Below are 20,386 nucleotides of genomic sequence, written 5' to 3'. Positions count from 1 at the left end.
AGAGTATGTGGCACAAATGCGAAATTGAGGCTGACAAAAGCCATTCGCACGACCGGCCGCCGAAAAAAAGGGTAAACAGTAAACACACAATAGATGCGAATCAAAACAATTTAATTTAATCCCCGTTTCATTTAATGCTAAGGCATTTTCTGCCTCTAATTTCATTGTGTTTTTCTCGCGCGCGCACACGCGCACCTCAGCCTCTTTCTGCCGTTTGATTGTCTTCTCGCATTTTATACACTTTTCTAATGCTCAATGTTTATACGGTCAATTTAAAGTGAGTTGTGATTGAGGAAACGAGTAAATTACCACAAAATCAACGACACACATAAAACATCGTTGATGATTTATTTACTAATTCGAAATTGGTTCGACCAAGATCACGAAGCAAACACCAAAATTACTTGGGCAATTTCATGTTTTGACAATATCGTACATCGACAACATATATGTTCTAGTGCTGATGCCTTTTGTAGACAGATGTTTAAAACTTTTTAACAGATTTTTTTTTTTTAGATATTTATATCCAATTGTCAACCCAATTTCACTTACTCGATACATAATTTCATTTAACTAGTGGACCGTATGAGAATTTCCATAAAATTATTTTTGGTTCACACATAACTGGATCGCCATCAATGGCTATTTTAATACACAAATTCACCGTAAAATCATAAAAAATGCATTTAAATCATCTCTGAAAAGGTTATTTCCACATTTAAAATCTGCGCCGATAATGGCTTAAACATGCTGAAATGATAAAATTTTGAGCATTTTATTATTCATAGGCAGTACCTGTCGGATCTGTGTTTCGAAATTTTAAAAAAAATGTCTTTTAGTGACAACATCATAATCGATGGATATGTCAACCAAAGTTCGTACAACCCATGTTCGTGTGGCCAACAATCGTTCTTTTTCGATGATTACTTAACTGGTAAATGCGTTTATGTGACACATTCTTTTGCTGAACAAAATGAAAATAATTACCGAAATGACTGCAAACAATTTGTGCAATGCGCTATGTAGTGAAAGTTTAATCGTTTGCGCGTGAATATTTTTTTCCCAAAGTGATTTATTGGTGTTTTGTCTGCATCGTTGTTAACAAACTATTCGGCTATGTATTGAGTAACTCGAAGAACTAGATATGTTTAACTCACTTACAAATCCATTTTTATTGCAAAATTGTTTTTTTTTTGAATAAAATATACGCAACAATTAATTTTAATTAAGCGCTGAAGCAATGGAAATTGGTTGTTGCTGTGTGGGGTCCAAAGCAAGACTTCCTTTTGTTCCGTCGCATACCATTGTGTTCAGCATCTCCATGACAATTATGACTAATGGATTATATCGAAAGTGTATTTTTTTCTCCACTTCAAAAGCATGTCGTCGTCGAAAAAAAACAACAACAACAACAATGGGATTGGAATGAACATGATTAACACGAAGAAAAAAAATTCCATCGAAGAATGGCGTTCCGAAACCGAAAAATGGTCGAAACGATTTCGGTGTTGATAGTTGTTGAAAGTGAAATTCAATTTGTATGCTGCAATTAGTTAATCTTTATTCAAGAGATGAAAATGAAAAATTTTTAATTTGTAAATTGAGTGGATTGGAGTATTGTTGGAATTTTCCATCGTCTCCACCCTAGACCGCCGATCGATGGGAAGGATGCTTGTGGCGTGCTTTAAACAGAGTTCTCAGCATGACCAAACGGCTCACTCTGCTTAATTAAATAAATGTGATGTGTGTGTGTGTGCATGATGCTATCACAACCTGATGCAAATCTGAGTGGGTTGCATAAGAAGAACAGCGCACACTAGTTTCATTATTGCCACGCTCGAACATAATTGGGAGTAAAGGATTCGCTCCGCTCGCATTGCATTTTAACATATATTTGATTGATGATGAGGTCGTCACTTTCGAAGTCCATATCAACGGATTTTGATCAACGAGCCAAATTCATCAACGTTGACATCCAAAGACAACGCACAGAGAAAATCATTTTTTAAGCTTAATAATTGGAACGGAACATAGCGAAAAGAGAAGAATACAAAAATAGACTCTCTCATTATGTTTTTTCTTTCTTTCTTTAAACGAATTGGCACGCATTTCGTGTGCAAAACAAAAGAGAAATTCTATACGACCCAAAAGACAGACACAGACCGATCCAGGTGATCAAAAAAGCACAAGTCATTTTGTCAACGTTCGAAAAAATTAAGTCATATCCGGAGAATTTTTTTGTTGTTGTGGTTGTTCGTTTCATCTTCTTCTAAACGCAGCTTCGAGCTATTGTTACTCGTCGAAATTGGCTTTAGTTTATCGAATAGAAAAGAACAGCGATCTGTTTGACGAAGCACATAGCTCGAATGAATGTTTGCTGGCGTGTGATTCTATTTTTGTTTTGTTACTGTAACTTTAGCTGTTATATTGTTAAACGCTGGTGACCATAACGGTAATGCGAAAAAGTGTCTGCCGTGCTCATTTTTCATTATGTCTGCGTCACACACACACACACACACACAAAGAACTAGCACCCAATTTTGTGAAGCAAAACACGCCGAATGAACAAAAACAAAACAAAACAAAACACAAATCGAGTCACTCACATATGAGTTCTTTTCTCATTGCCAAATACCCGGAATGATCATTTCCATCGCTTGTGGAGACATTTACCGGGCTGTTTTTTTTTGCCGTTGTTGTTTTGCTTTTGTTTCTTTTCGGATTATGATTTAACATTTTGCCATTTACATGCACGCATGAGTATGCACGTTCTGCTTTTGTGCAGAAGAAATTTTATTTCCAAAAATTACATTCGATCGAATTGAAAAGCGTTGGAGAAAAAAAAATGCGCGCGTTTGCAAACAGCTTTTGCTTCAATAGAGAACGAAAGAGAAGAGATCGAGTCAACTCAACTCAAATGAATGTGACATGCGTTCAATTTATTGGCCTGCACGCAACCTGATTTTTTTTTTCTTTTTGACTTTTTCGGACGCTCTTCTCTGTGATGTCTTTCACACGCTCCTTTTGTATTCCGTGGTAATTTATGATTATTTCTTGAACTCGGACGCAAAAGATTTTCTCCTTTACCGTAAAATAAATTTGCGCATTTCAACGCGACTTTTTCGGATACATGATTGGCAATTTGGAAGGACAAAGAAATTCTCATAGTTGAATGCTGTGTGAGAGAGAAAAAACGAGCTGCAATCATACGGCCAATTTTTATTGGCTCATTAAATCGATACATTTTGCATCCGATTGTTGCCCGCGCATATGGTAAACTAGTTAATGAAATTAAAATATAAAAATCTCCATAAAACGACAAATATGGAAATAAAAAAACCAATTAACTTGCGAATTTAATAAATTATCGATTATTACAACTCATTTTGTATACGTGTGATATAGTGTGTCAGCCGATTTATTCCACGAAACAAAAACGGTGAATTTTTGATTGCGTGCCGAACGGTTGGCGTGACAGTTTTTGTTGACTGTTAATCTGAGTAAATTGATGGAAATGTACTTATCTGCTTTGTCATATAATAGAATGTGCGTCTATTGTTGAACGCCCGGAGAAAACTCACGAAAATTTGCCATTGTTTCGCACACTGGAAATTGAGCCAATTTTACTGATATTACAACGGTTCCGTTTGTCACTAGTCCAAAATGTTGAATAAGAAAATTTACATGTTTTGAAACCTCAATGCTCATTTTCATGCACAATTAATAGCAGTTCAGGTTCTTTTTTTTCGAATGATCTTTTTTGAAAAGAATTAAAGTTTTCTTTTACGAAAGAGAGATTCGCTTGGCGAAGTGAAAATTCGTGCTCTTGAAGAGATGTGCGAAGAAGAAGTTTGAAATTTCTTTTCAAAAGAATCCTCATAAAATTTAGACGTAGTAATACTAGATTCAAAAGAACGAAGTTAATGACAACTGTCTGGAGTTATATGGCGTAAAACAAACACTTTTTTCCCTCTTTTGAGAAAGTTTCAATAGAGTTTCCAGATTTAATGCTAATTTTTTTTTTTTCTCAGATTGAATTTCTGCCCAGAATCCAAAACTAGATATAAACCACACGCCGCCTTGCAAACTACTTGGTACTTGTGTGTAATTTGAAGAGAAAAAAAAACCAAGAGAAATGTGAAACGAATAAAATGGTTGGAAAATGGTCGAATGTCTAAAGTTTGGTATTTTATGTGATACTGATAATTGTTTGATACACTATTCGAGTGCAACAGTGGAACCGCATTAAATTATTAGTGAAACCATATACGGTACTTCTTATAAGATGAACTTTTTATTGCAATTGAACGGATTTTCCATTAAGTTCTTCAAACAAAGAATTTTGTATTTTTTCCGTACACAGAGAGCGAGAGATAGACTCCATCCGTATAATACCCATAACAACTCGATGGACGTACGATGAAACAAACGTCGAGGGGGAAAGCATGTTAAACGCATGTATCCATATGGTTTTCAATATTACGATAAGCCACGAAATTTAATCGTATTCGGCGCTGTTTTGTCTGCACACAACTAGCATCCGCCCAACATAATGATGGACTTGGTGGCCGGGGACGTTTAATATATATATAAATCGACTGTAAACTACGTTTGAACAAAATTGAATTGATTTTCCTGTGCACAGTATTTTATTATGATCCGCTATGGTTTTAGGCAAAATACAACAAAATAACATTAAAATATCCCAAAAAAAAGAACACACATTAGCTAAGAGCGTGTATCAATAGATCATCTAACTGTAAATCCGTACAGTAAACAATATTAATACGAGTTTCACTGGAATCAATTTATATGCAAACACACGATCCGGTGATTGGGTAAGTAGGAATGATTTGATATACGCGTCGTAAAATTGTCTGCATTCCTGTCGGCTAATTCGATTTGGCGTCTTTCGTAAAAGTTTTGAATAATTCATTTTGGTAATGTTGCGACTGCAAAACAACTGACACATTGAGTGTCGCACGCACGCATCATTCGATCGATTTAAAATTGGATTATGGCCGGTCAAACCAAGCCAGATCCATTGCACAAAACGTGTGGCCGCACAGCGCACAAATGAATAACTTTATATGCAAACTATTTTCAGCCCTCTCGTTAGAATATGATGATTCGATATGTGATTGTTATGATGGAATATGAATTTCATGTCCACAAATTGAAATGCAAACGAAGAAGAGACCGATCGAGATGCACACGGAGAGATTTCATCAAGTACATTTGCATGTGATATCGACGGGAAATGGCATGGTGACGGTTTTAATGACAAGCAAATATACAAAACCATAGGGCAATAATTGAAAATGACGACAAAAAATGTCGATTGACTTCGACCGGCAAGCATTCATTCCAGCGATGCCGTTTTCAGGCAGTCCAAACCGAATTATTGCTGTTATACGTTGTTGAGTCATAATAGGCTCTCTCTACTCACAGCCGTTGCATCTTTTGGTAATGATGCTGTTGCCTTGCATCGCATTGATCCATCGTATTTGCAGCTGAAGCAATGGCTTGAGCACGTATTTTTTTTTTTCATAAAATAACCGATCCATAATCTCTATTGAAATCACATGTGTAATGTGCACATTTATTAGGAATGAAATGTTTTAGTGCTTATTTACTGTCTGTTTCACTATTCGCATCCATGTTGTTGTTTTATTTTCGCTTCATTTTGAGTTTGGTGTGCTGTGTGATAGAAAATTCAATCTATGTATCTTCGTCGTCGTCGTCGTCGAATCTTTCGTTGGTTCAGTTCTTCAGAAAAATCGTCGAGACGACTATAACAGTGTGCATAAAACAATAGTCCAACGAAGAAGAAAAAAAGCACAGCTCGGATCTCTCGCATAGGAATCGATTTTGTTTTTTCGGGCACAATACACCTTGGCACAATTTTTGTGTTTTCTTGTTGCCGTACTACGTTTTTGGTTGAATTTCAAGATGGTGGCTTAATTGGGCGATTGCTTCCAAAGGTCACATGCAAGTAGCTTATAACGGTAATCGGCTGAATTGTTATGGTTTTGGGACAAGAAAGAAATCGTCTCGATTGTCTCGACTCAAAGGCATATATTTTCTGGCTCTCTATCTCTCTCTCCGCGCGCGCTTGTGTGTGTGTGTCTTGGCTTTCTTAATTCTTATTTATACAATTTTTTCTTTTCCACACTCCATTCATCAAAAACAAGCAGCGAAGAACGAAAACGAGCGAATCGCACTCAAACAACTGCAGTTCAAGGGTCATTGGTTTCGAGTTGAGAAATGGTACACACGGGCCACACAATTAATTTGTTTCATTTTGCCGTGTGTTTTAGTTTTCTCTGTGTATCGCACACTGAACGCGGCCGGAGTATTGATTCGATGAATATATAATTTTCCGTTTAATTCAAACGAATTCCTTTTTGTTGTTTTTCATTGGATTGTTGTGTTTTTTGTACTTGCCACAGCTGATATTCGGGCATTGGGTCTAATGCAACAACGCGAATGCAAAACACACTCGAATCAAAAGTGGGGAAACAATTACCAAGCAGAGCAAAGATCACGCGAAAAACCCAACGGCAATATACATACAATATCACACAGAAAATGGTAACACCGATAATGGATAATCTCTAAACGAATCCACCAATAAATTGGCACAGAACGGGAGAGGGAGAGAGATGCTCCCAGCAAAAACCATCAAGAGTCTAATAAATAACAAGTATTGTTAAGCATTTTGGAATTATCACATTAATCAATTCTCTGTGTGTGCTATCCCTGTCTTTGGCGCTGTAATGCGTTCCGTTTAAAAGCCTCCCTCTCATCGGGGCCATTCATGTCAAACAAGTCTTTTCACTTGCTTTTCTGTGTGTACAATATTTCTCTCTCTCGGTTTATTATTGGTTTCGATCGGTGTTTTGGCATACGCCGCTACTACAGTGGTGGCATTTTGGACCGAATATAATGCATTTAAATGAAAATAAATTGGTGTTGAGCCAAACGGCCGCATTTAAAAAAAAGTGTGCAGCATGGACTTGATGGAAATAGAAAATATAGCCGAAGAACCTAATTAATTCGGAATAGCTCAGGGAATAGACGTCAATTCGACACTGAAATTATTTTCGATGGTTGGCCGTTGATTTTAATTATGGTTTAAAAAAAAGCCATACTAACCTACTTGCTTGAGTGTGTTGTCTTTTCATTGAGCGATGCCATGCGCTCTTCGGTTTTACTACCAATTAATCTGTGATAAATGGTGTAAGTGTGCCACAGTTCATCGGAGATGTGTTATTCTAGAGAAATGTATGTTGTGTATTGGATGGGTTTTACAATGCAATTTTAAGGTAAAATTGCGCGCGCTCTTCGCACTAAAATGCCGTTACTGTGTGATGTGTTTGCTTGTTGGTTCTGTCTGTTCTTCTTTTGCTATTGTTGTTGTCGTTGTTGGTGCACACAATGCACAATGGATAATGCAACGATTGGACTGGTAAATGAAAATGCATTCCAGTGTATGTTATCTTGGTTGACGTCCATTTCGACCCGTAAGAAATATTCTTAATTCCGTATATATATTTCCTTTTTTTACTTCTTTTCTGCTCAACGGAGCACGGGAGGCTTTAATTGCTCACACTGTCGCTACATTCAGACCATTTGGGCAAATGATGTGCATATAGGACGAATGCGCTTTCTACGGTACAAAACGGTTTTAAGCATGCACTAAAAATTACGGCTGTACTGTTCACTCGCAATCATTTTATTTTCCTGTTCTGTAGCTAGTTGATGAACCGTGATGAGTAGTAATTTTTTTTTTAACAAGAAATACACTGATTGAACTTGAGTGTTGACCGCGCGTCCACATACGTAAATCAAGCTACGGGCAGATTTTATTTTTCTTTTGCAGCAGCAATAAAATGAATTGCTTGAATGTGATCAGCAGGAGAATTGCTCGTAATGTTGTCGTTGGTTTTTTTCGTTTCGTTTCGTTTGTGTTTGGTTGTTGTTGCTGTTGTGTGTTGCTCGATTTACGGTCAATGCAATGTTGACCGTTTAAATCGGCCCAGCTTTTAGCGTTACATTTTTTTTCTCTGCTATTTCTACCTATATTTCATACAGGCTAAGAAAGATGGCCATAATATGAACTCAATTATAAATCTTCAGACGACGCGTGCGTTAGAGATTCATGCACGTTCATATATGTGTGGTCGGCAGAAAAAAAATTGTCATTTTTCTCTCTCTTTATCTCTTTCTCTCTCTCTCCCTCTCTTTCACTCACACACTCTCTCGCGTGCATTCAATGCTGTTACAAATAAATTAGCCGTTAACATAAATCTCACACACGGTTTTCGCTCCACTTTAAACACACGATGAATAGCTGTTTGCTTGCTTGAATGTTCGACCTTTTCGAAAATATTCGAATTATCACCAGGCTAAGTACCTACCATCAACGTGTATGGTCAAGTCATTTTCACGCGTTCTTGCTGCTTTTTCCCCTCGTCGTCATTTTCTTCTTCTTCTTCTTCTTCTTCTTCTTTTCCTTCTAATTGCTTAATACTCCTGAGATGTTTCCTCTATCTGGCGTTCTACTGTTCGGCTTCGGCCATAAATTGCTGCAATTTAATCGTGCACTGCTGCGTTGCCACGTGATTTTGCGATTTAAGGTCATTGAGGTGAACTTCTTACAAATAATTGCTTGTGCCATACGTTCTTTTGCTGCTGCTGATGCTTCTTCTTCTTCTTCTCCTCCTTTGCCTCGACTGACATTGACATTCGCATATCTTTTTATTTTACTTGATTCACGACGTTGATCGCATTTTTGTTGCCATAGAAAATTACGATTACATTTCTTTTATGCACAACCCAAATGGATATGAAAAGTCGCTAAAGCGTTTTTTTCAGTCGTTTGAAGAATTTAATATAAAACGCTTAAGATGTTTTATTTCTTGGCATATTCTCGTCTCCGGAATATAAAGAATTTCTAGTTTTCGGTTGTGAATATTCGTTTGCTTTTAAGCTGGGGGGGATTTTATGAGGACACAAAATTCAAAGCGCAATTCTTCGATTTTCCTTTTATCTACACCGATAAAGATATTTTTCTTCGTTTTCTTTTTTCGTGTCGTGTGTGTGTGCTCTTGCTTGTCTCCACCCTTTTGAATGTGTAGACAATGCCATTTTCTTGTTGATTTATTTATAGAACAAATTGATATCCCCTTAGAAAATGTGTCGTGATCAATGGAAATTGCAACGCTAAATTCAAGAGCTTGGCAAAATGGCACGTACCGAATGGCGTGTTGTGGCGTGGCGAACGCGAAAATCTTTGTCCCTCTTCGGATATCAGTTGCAATTCTAGAATTGCATTTCTAGTTTATGTAAGCCACACACACTCAACAATATGTGTGTGTGTGTGTTTGTTTCAATGATTATTACAAAATCGACCTTCAGCTGCATTTCGTCGTCGTCGTAGTCGTCGTTTGCGTTGTGGTTTGTTTTGGTTCAATTACGCCTGTGTGCTTTACTGTCGAAAAGAATTTGTTGACTGTCAGTGGAAACATAATTTATGATATCGAATTCGAGCAAAAGGAGCGAACGTTGTTTGCTTTCAATGGTGTATGCCAAAATGGAATGAAACAAAAAACAATATCCAATAATCATAAGAACCACTTCGATTAGCACATTCGCTATTTGATATAATGTACACGGTTTTTTTTTTTTTTGAAAACAGAAAAACCAATCGAAACCTCAATGAAACACGACCGAAGTATATCATATAGGTAAGAAGTTTATGCGGTGTTGCATACACACATCGGCTCCAAAATACTGCTGGCTTGTATCATTTGCTCGCTTAGCTTGCTTCAGTTTGGTTGATGGAAAAAGCTCGTATCATTTTCAATTCGGTGCAATATGCATATTTTAATTTGTATTTCAATTTTCATTATTTGAATTACCTTGTAGCTATGTTTCTGGAAATTATCTCTCAAAACGTAGACACGGCCATAGAAAAGCAGCAACAATAACAGGCACCGCCGCCGCCGTCAAGAACGGCAGAAAGCAGTGCATAGAAAAAATTGGCTAAACAAAATGCATATGGTTCTAATGATGTACAATTTGTGCATACGCTGTGTTGTCTGTGTGTGCGTTGTCTCAGTTGAGATGTTGAAATGTGCTGCTATCGTGGTTTTCAGCATTATTGCGGCTAATTTGAATGTTGAAAGTGTGTGCGCGTGGTGCGCGCACTCGCACAAAAGTCAACATAACAAAACATAGCCAGGCATTCACTTGGAATTATATTCAAAACAACATTGAACACACACTCAAGCCACTGAACACTCTACACACTTCATCGAGATGCAAATCTAAAGTGAATTCAGTGTGTTATTGTTGTTGTTGTTGTTGGTTTTTTATTCGTCTCTTCAAGCCAACACACACGGATAAAGTGTGCGAGGCAAACGGAAAAACAGCTGGACTAGAAGAAAAGCCCACAGATAATGAGAGAGAGAGAGAGAGAGAAAGAGACAAACATCAACACAACAACAAGACGGCAATCTAATTATATTTTGTATGCTATTTTTCAAGAAAAAAATAATCATATATCATTTTCGTTAGGTTTATAAATTGTATTCGGTGTGGTGTCCAGTTGAATAGAAAAAACAAATCGAACAAAATCACGGCTTACCGAACACACGTATGCACAACGCGCACTGCACCGCACACATACACACGGTGAAAGACTAAAAAGTAAATCGAACGAAATGACAAAAATTAAGAAAAATAAAATCGTTTCAACATGTCCAAACACAAGCACAACACATACATACATAACAGGGAGAGACTGGCCATCTACTTGCAAACACAAAATGAAGTGTTAAACGACAATGGTCGTGAAAGAGGTAAAAATATGAGCGAACGCGTACCGCATAAAATGAACAAGGCAAATAACATGTGTGATAATTTAATATGCGCGTGCACCAAACGAAGCGAAACTTGCAATCCATCTCGCACTTTTTTTCGTATGTACAGCACATACGCCATTAGCGTGGGCATCGAAGAAAAGAATTTCATCTTAGTGCTTTGATTTCGCAGTACACAAAGCAGACAAACACACAAACACATGGTCACAATGAAGGCAGCAAGACAGAATGATAAAAAATAAACCGCACAATCACCAAACATCCATAGGAGAAAAAGTATCATTAGGGTCGAATTAAACATTATTTAATTACAATGGACGGCTAATTTGAACGAGAAAAAAACACATTTCACGGTGCATATTAAAATTGATTCAACGCCACGAAAAAAAAACACAACTATTATAAATCCCATTTACAATAGTAACAACAACAATCGAAAATTTCACTGACTTTAAAATATGTCTAATTTACCGACTCTGTACAATGGGCAGAAAAGATCAACATTGCTGAAAAGGCAAATTTCACACTTTCAATCAAACCAGCCCGGCGCAATGGCAACGCCGATCAAATTCTGCATCATAACCCAGACACATACACACGCCGATTGTCATCTGACCATTCGAATCTCATGTTATGCAATCAGACGGCTTTTCTCTCTCTCATTCATCCGCGTTCGGTCGTTCGTTCGTGTTTTTTTTTTGCTCGGAGAATAGAGCAAATTACCGATTTTCTCATGTCTATTGTTGTTTTCTGTAACTCATTGTGGCCAGTTGTCGTTTGAAATTGTCTGCTGGAATATTGATGCTGAGGGGAAGGCAAATGCGCACTCGTGCGCACACACCTCGCATAACAATTGAATGTTCAAATTGACAACATAATAATTTCAATTGCGCTCTCTGCGCGCCGCACTCTCAACACACACACACAATACACGTCAAGTCCACAACGAATCTAACATAAATTATTTATTATTTAATATGGGCTTTTTTGGTCGATTAATCGAATTCGATTCAAGCGGCACCAATGGAAATCGCACACAGTAAAATCAATTTTTGAGAATGAGAAATCGAATATGAAAAAGAAGGAAAGCTGGGAACGAGAGAGAGAGAGAGAGAGAGAGAGAGATTGGCTGCATAGTGTCAGACAATCGAATCGAAATGAGAATAAAAATGCGAGATATATACCTTTTTTTGCTTTAATTTCTCCGCCACGTTTGGGATTTTCTCTTTTGTCGAATTATGTGTCGTTTTTTTCTTCCAAAATCTCGTAACGGGCGAACGATATACTGCACCCACTGAACCGAGAGCATGTAAGTGGTGGGCTGGCTGGCGATGGCGAGATTTATCTGAACTCGTGATATGTGTTGTTGTGTCAGATTACAACAATTCAGATATCACCATACTAGGTGCCAGGTACAAATCAAACAGACATTTCTCAATCCAATTTCGCCTGCGTTTTCTTCGGCCGCTTTTTTTCTCTGTTCGATCGTTTGTTTGAAATCATAAACCATGTTTTCCACTTGTATTCATATTGGATTCGATTGGATTTTTGTATAACGAAGCCACTCCGACACAAACAGGTCCATTTGGTTAAAAATAAAATGCCAAAATGGAAAATAAAGCTTTGCTCATGAAGTGTTTCTCTCTCTCTCTCATACACGCGCGTCCATTGCATGGCCGAAGCCAATGACAATTTATTGATTAAATTGAAAAGAATGTCAATGAGTTTGTTCGTGCATCCAATGTTGTCGGTTTGCATCACCAATTCACTTAATCTGCTCGAATATTATGAATAATTTTAGTGTGCGGCAAAAATTCTTGTCAACATGTATTTTTTTTCTCTTCTTGCTGTCTTCTATGCAGTGGGCGTTCAATTCAACGGTGCGACGTGTTTTTTCTCTCCTTCTAACAATGTTTTAGTGCCATTGAATTGAATATTGATTAGATCGTATTGCAACGTCTGTCACACCGTCACCGCGATGCAATTTGTGTGTATGTGTGTTTTAATGTTCAGTAATTCCACGGTATTCTTAATCGTAGCATAAGATATACTCGCAAATACCTCTAAGTATAATAAGCAGCAATTAGTTTAGAATTTCAAAGTGATTTTTAATTCTCAATCAGTTTTATGCATTCATCGAAATGTTATACATTTTCATTTGACACTTAATTTAGTCTCAAGTGTTATGAAAGTGTAACGTCCAATTAATTATCGAAATACTAAACTAATGGGCTTATTCGATATGCCGAGCTTTTCCTAACGCAATCTATATCTTGACAAATAATGAAACACTTCAAGTGGCATTCTTTTTTCTTATACTGGCATGGTATGGTGTGTTTAAGCCGATACTTTTGCCTTCATTCGGAAAAGTAAGCAGAAAAAAACACACTGGTCAACACTTAAGAACGGCATGTAAAACATTTTTGAAGTTATCATGTTAAATTTTAGAATCAATTAATAATAGTGCGCCACATAAAAACCATAATTTTAGTTGACGGAATCGTTCATGCATTAAATTAAGTACGGTTTGAACGTGTCAATTCGTCTTGATTACATTACGAACAACCGATCGATTGAACAAAATACCAGAATTTTTGGTTAGATTCAGAGACACATTCATATTGAAGTTGTGAATGCAATCGATATATGAAACTGAAATGGCAAAAAAAAATTGCATCAAATCGGAACAACAATAATAAAAGACAAAAAATGGTGTAAACAAGTTTCAAATGGAATTGATTGAATGAATTTTGAGCAAAAAAAAAGCACATTTAAATCAGATGTTTATTGCTTGAAAAAAAAAACTCATCCACAATATTATTTCTGAATTAAATTTCCTTCGGTTAATGAGGGGTGCATCTTGCAGCGATTCTGACACAATGCTCCGCTTTTCTCAAGTAAGAAAAAAACAATGATCTACTACACTGATGTGTCTTAATTGAATGCGACGTTTGGCGAAAATGAGTAACGCAATCGTAAGGAGATGGCGAACAAAGAGCAACCACAACAACAACAACAACAACGTCAACAACAGCAGTAACAATGGCCAGCGAAATATTTGAAGTGTTCTAGTTTCTGAATTTTGCTTGTCTCATTTATTCTTATCACGAAATGCTGAGCAATGTAAATAAAAGTGGCTTTTGACTTTTGGTCCTTGTTTAAGACTTTTCTTTCGTCGCTTGAGACGAGTTTGCTATGTGCTCTCTCTTTCTCTATCCATCTGTCGCTCGCTCACTCGCTCCTTCCCCCTCTCACTCACTCTCCATCCAATTGAATGACATGAATCCAAAAGGCTTTTGCTCACACATATGACGTACGTGTGCGCGAGTGCGCGCTCTCGAGAACGCGATCATGTGCACTTTAAAATGCAATACACGATTGTAATATTGCATGTGCGCGGCATCAACCGGTTCAGTAGCAAGCCCATGTCTCTTGGTTTCACGTAGTTGAAATATGGCATCGTTTAAAAAAGAGTGTTATTTTAAATGGATTTCATTTGATATTCGAATAATGAATTCAAGCAATTTCATGATACGCATCAGTATAACCAAAAGGGTTTTGTGTGTGTGTGTGTGTGTTGATTTTCTTGGATTGTTATTGCTGTTGTTGTGGTTCAAAAAGCGCACAAACTACGAAATCTATCTTGTGATAAATGGTTCTTGATCTGCGGCAGCTTTAATTTTCAAATCACCGTTAGCTTATGTGTATGTCTTGTGTGTGTGTATGGTTTTGCTCTCTCTGTGTGTAGTGCATATATAGAGCTTGCATATGCACGTGCCATAACATGTCACGTAAATTGCCTTCCGAGTATTCGTTGTTTTGTGTTGTGTTGTGTTGTGTTGTGTTGTGTCGTTGCATTGCATTGCATTGCCGAACGCATTGTTCAGTTCAGATCGCTGGCCTGAAAATGATCACATTGGATTCGAAATGAGTGCGGAACACTTCTGGTTTAACTGGACATTCGTTTAGATTCATGAGTGATTTGGTTGTTGTTGTGGTTGCCGTTGCCATTGCTGCATGATGATGTTATCGTTATCAGAGATGCGTATCAGTGGAAAGAGCACAAAAGGTTTCCAGTGTTGCATAGCTGGCAGAATCATTGCATGGCAACAACCACAAAGTCGCACAAAATCTAAGCTCATTTATTTCACTGTCTGTCACAGTTACATACGGCTAACAAATATGGTGGGTATAAAATTATGTTTTTTTTTCTCTGTTTCGTTCGCCATCGTCGTCGTCGTCGTCGTCGTTATTCCGGTTATATTTTTATGTCATTATGATATTATGAATGTTCGGAATTCTCTCATAAATGCAATAAAAACAGTTTTGCTGGTGTGTTGTTTCACATAATTTTTGCTGCTGCTGCTGCTGCGGCTGTTGTCGTTTTAGTTTCGTATCGTTTCATTTTTATTTCACGCGATTTGCCAAGAGTTGTTGTGTTGTTTGTCGTGGAAGGCACACACTCATCAACAATGTTCAATGTGTATCCCTATAATATCTTGCATTTGCTGAGTTGAGTTAGGCATTTGTGGAGTGTTGGTTTCATCATAATTGATAGCTACTTTGTTTGCGCGCATTCACAAATGGTAATAACCTTTCAGCAGTCATGTTTGCTCTCTGTCACACGACGACGACGACAGCGAAAGAAAAAAAACAATAACGGCACAAGTGTGAACAATTCAAGCCAAACACAAGAGAAGACAGACAACGTAGAAGTAAAAGAGAAAAAAAGGAGATAAAACATCAATCGAGACACAGAGAGCGCGAGATTGAGTAACAACAACGCGCACCAAATCGTTTAATTGCATTTAACGGTTTTAATTAGAAGCGACTTAGTTTGCTTTCCTCATTTGAGTACCATTTTCTGTATCGTTATGTTGTTTGCTATTGCTCTGCTGCTGCTGCTGTTGCTATTCTGTTGTTCGCTGTCACACACTTGGTCGCCGAGCGACGGTGAATTGGTTTTGGTTACGGGTTCTCGGGTTTGTTGTAAATCATACCGAAAATATTAATTGGCTTGTGTACAGTGGCTATCGTTTGGCCATGTTATTTACATTGGCTGCTTTTTTCCCCATTCGTTTGTTCGCCGTTGCTTCGTTTGTCCATTTCGTTCGTTCGTTCGTTTGTTTGTTTTGCTTGCATTGAATTTGTCATGTGTGATTAATATCATTTGGCTTAATCTGAATTACCGTATTTGTATTTTTTGATGGTCGTTAACATCGTGTAACGCCACCCAATATCCCAATGCATCCTATTTTGGTTTTCGATAAATGGATCACTATCGTAAATATTGTTTAAAAAAAATTGAAGCGTGCACTCGGTTCGATGTGTCTCTTTATCACATTTCAACATACACACACGGTTAAAAGCGTTAACCAAAAATGCCAAGCACAATTATCTGCACAAATCCTTTCGCCAATAAGCGAAACCATGATTAATCTCTCTCTCTCTCTTACTCACTCGCTTTCTTGATCCCATTCCACTCTATCTCTGGCTTTTCCTACGAAAAACCATAAAATGAAGATTCAACTTTGGCAAATGAAGTGTTAAGTAAAAAAAAAAAGCGCGCACACGAAGATGGAGCAAACATTCAATGCAATCGCATAAAATATGCGCAAGCATTAACAAAACAACAATAGCGCGCGTTCGTCGACATCGATGACGATGATGGCAACGAAGACGACGAAATCTCGTTCGCGAAGAAACAAATCAAACAGTAATGACACCGTGCGCTCGCATGTTGTGATTTACGGCATTTTGGTTCGTTTTTCTTTCCGCTTCGCTTCTATTTGCGAGAATTAGAGAGAGAGAGAGAGAGAGAGAGAGAGAGAGAGAGAGAGAGAAGAGTGAGGAAAAAACGAGCACCACTTGCGACGCAAATGATGTGATACATATGTGTGCATATTTTATGTTATGCGCTGTCGTCTAATTTAAGCGAATTGAGTCCACAATGGTATGCACATCGCATAAAATTGAGAAAAACGATTTTTCTTTTGTATCACAGCTGCCAGCTCCTTCTATTTCGTTCACCCGTGCTGTCGCTGCTGCAGCACACACACCGCTTAAGATGTAACGAGGCGATTTCAACAGATAATAATGGTCGAAACGTAACAACAGCAACAGCAGCACCACATTTTCAGCGCACACCATTCACTGGAAATGTGTCAACGATGAAAATTTATAATCGCAGTGAAATTAGAAACCATTTCAAAAGCCTCTCTCTATGGCATGATGTCCAAGGTCTTTTCGTAATCCATTCTTCCTCTTTCACTCTCTCTAATCTCATATTTTTCTCGGAATCTATGCGCGTGATTCTCGAGCCTGGAATTATAATGCGTTGACAAAGATTTAAGCTTCGTAATAATTTATGGACGGAGGTTTCATATGTCGAACTAATTTGCGCTTCAAGTGAAGCTTGATTGCTTTATTTTCAAACATATTCGGTGGAAATTATCAGTAAAATGGCAAAATCATCACTGAAGAAAAAGAAACACGAGTCAATATTGATAAATTATTTTTTCCTTTAAAAGCACAAACACCAATTTTCAAATGATCGGTTTTCAATTCGATATAATCAATTTAAGCCAAGTTTAATGTGTGCGCGCTTCATTTACTCGACCATATCACAAAATGAAATCGAATGAAAACCGAAACAAAAATAGCCAAATGGTGTATCGTATATTCATTAAGTAACCGCGCGCACATATAATGCAATGTAATACATTAATATAAATCAAATGGAAAACTGTACCCTGGGTGCTTTGTGCTAAACAACCAAATCGGTAGTTTTTGGATTTGAAAATGTTTTTTTTTCGGTGTTCAAAACATGGAATCTCGAAGATTAATCGATTTTTCGCGTATCGCGAGCGCGCGCGCGCTCTCTCTCTCTCTCTCTCTCTCTCTCGTTCGCTTGCCATTACACTTTTAGTGGTTGTCGTCGTTGTTGTTGTATTTATTTTTAGTGAACAGCGACATGAGTGCAAAAGTACATTTATCTCGCGCATTGTCTGTCGATGAATACGTATACTTTGCTATTATAAGTCTAATATGGTCGTAATCAGCTGCATTACATGGATTATTAATAATATTTTCATTTTCAATATGCCAATAGGTAATATGTTGTCAGTATTAGAGTATATCGTTGTGTTTTTACGTTGTTAAGGAACGGCTGCAATAGAGAGAGAGAGAGAGAGAGAGAGAGAGCATTAGGTAGTCAAAATGGAACCACCGACACACAAAACAGTTGCATTGAAATTTAAAGCGCAGGTAACAAACGACGACGACTACATTCGACTGCCGATTTTTCCCAATCGGCTGCTCTGACTGCTCGTTGCAGTGAGTGTCTTTGGACAAGAGGAAAACGAAATACATTAAATCTATCTCCTGACATAAGTGTGTACATGGCCATAACCATACAGTGAATTGGTTAAGGCAACGGAGAATATCTTTTCGATACACGAACAAAAGGAGAAGCAAAGAGTGAATAGAAGAAGAAGAAGATGAAGAAGAAGAAGAAGAAGAAAAAACCACGACTGTCGAAAGAGAGCTCTCCAAATGCATGACATGGTCTCGCTTATTTCGGTGTGTGGCAGGCGCGTGCGCGGGTGCGCGCAAGACAATTGCAAGCGCGAACAATAAATTAATATCCAATCTATATGCGCGAAACTTACAATGTTAATATATTTATTTGTGACTTCCTACACCGTTAAAATTGCAGCCCGAACGTGAATTCGAAAGCCAATATGCATGTGCTTCGCATCTGAACTTGTTTGAAAAACCATTGGCGCTATATCGTTTGAGTGGGATCGAGAGAAAACATTACCTTCGTTGCCTCGTTTGAAACAGAGAAAACATACATCGTTGCACGTTCCGACAACGACGACGATGGCGATGACGATTAAAAAAACAACCCAACGACAATACGATCGATCCCCATAAAACATTCAAAACAAGCATATGTTTTATGCAAGCAAAAACCACCAAAAATTTCCGCACACACACCATATTCTATTATTCAAAAGCTTTACTGCAGATAAAACAGCCGAACCAGCAAAATGGGTACATATGATGCGAGAGCATGCGTTTACCGTAGCCGTAGCACACACACACCACACTCAAAACTCTTACCAAATACTTTTCGATTACATATTTTCGATGCACGAGAGTTGATTGTTGTTAGTGCTGTGTTGTTGTCATCCGGTATTCTGTTGTTGTGCCTTTATTCCTCCGTGGACTCGTCTCTCTATCTTTCTGGCGCAGATTTGGTGTTCGTGTGCTTTGTGTTATGATATTATGAACGAGTTTAAAATGCAAATTGAAATGGGCGAAATATAAGTTGCAATCACTTTTCATTTGCATTTGCATTGATTTGAGTGCATGTGCTTAGCGGTAGCAGTAGTAGAAGCAGAAAGTGCTGCTATTGATAATCGACAGATCACTGACCACACAAGTCTATTACACAGCAATCGATTTGGTTATAATGAAGTATAATTGCATTTTCTTCGAATCTCTCTCGTGCTCTCGATACAAGGACTTTCCATTTTGCGCTACATTTAACTGACACGAAAAATTAATTTCATAATCATATCAGGCCCATCAAATTGATTGGATGTTTGATTGAGATGCGGCTGTCATGTTTCGTTTGTCTCGATTTTGTGGCAAAGTTACACGATTGATGAAAATCATATTGCAAATGCTTTGGCAAAGACTGAAAATGATTCAAAATTAAAGAGTGTGTGTATTTGAAGTAGGAAGTGTCAATGTTATGAATCAAAAATTTTCAATGACACATTCGAAATGTCGAAAGCAACGCAAATCAATGTAACGAGCATTGTGTTGTGAAATCACAGCAGCTGCTGCTTCTACTTCTGACAAAGCCATCGCTCATTTTTCGCAATTTTTGTACCGTTGAGAGTTCCCGAGCATGGAATTTTTAACGTGATAGATAATCAATAAAATGCACAGATGCACTCAGTCCGCTCTCCCTTGCACTCCCCTTTCTCTCTCTATCGCTATTTTGTATACAATCGGCTCAAAATTGCAACGGCATAAATTTATTACGTTTGATCAAAATCCCTTTTCATGTGGAGCACGCGCTATTATTGATGTTTTGATATTGTTATTGTTATTACTCTCATTTGTTACGATTCATAGCCATGTGAACGCTGTCGGATGTGTATGTACGTTTCTGAAGATTTTCTATGTTTCGCTTTTGCCAGCCATTCATTTGAGACCGCTGTTCGCGTACACATTTCAAAAAATGAAGAAAAACATAGCAGCACCAGCATCATTTTATTCGACAAACGTTCTATTTTCCGACAACGCTTTGATTCTTCTTTCATTCTACTTGTTCTATATTTCGTTTCCAATTGTATCCTCATCAAAGCTGTCTCGCGCCGACCCCAACTCCATTATTTTACACACTTCACCATTAGTTGTTGATTTTATATTGTTTCTCTCTCTCTCTCTCTCTCTCTCTCTCTCTCTCTCTCTCTCTC

The 20,386-nt window shown here is 37.7% G+C and overlaps 1 protein-coding gene across 3 annotated transcripts in view; it reads left to right on the top strand.

The window, feature by feature from the left end:
- The window catches only part of LOC129577192 (uncharacterized), a 172,805-nt gene that overhangs the window by 65,472 nt on the left and 86,947 nt on the right, over positions 1-20,386 (top strand). The window contains exons 2-3 of one of the 3 annotated variants that reach the window (XM_055463806.1): positions 4,032-4,271; positions 4,364-4,838. The exons of the other annotated variants lie outside the window; for them this stretch is intronic. The gene's annotated coding sequence lies outside the window, so the exon portion shown is untranslated. The remainder of the gene's footprint in view (positions 1-4,031; positions 4,272-4,363; positions 4,839-20,386) is intronic. 3 annotated transcript variants of the gene reach the window in all.

This window comes from Sitodiplosis mosellana, unplaced genomic scaffold, assembly GCF_009176505.1.
Source record: "Sitodiplosis mosellana isolate CC-2019 unplaced genomic scaffold, AAFC_SMos_1.0 Smas_scaffold_6197, whole genome shotgun sequence".
In the NCBI taxonomy this organism is placed as follows: Eukaryota; Metazoa; Arthropoda; class Insecta; order Diptera; family Cecidomyiidae; genus Sitodiplosis; species Sitodiplosis mosellana.
This window is presented reverse-complemented; position numbering and strand designations above follow the sequence as displayed.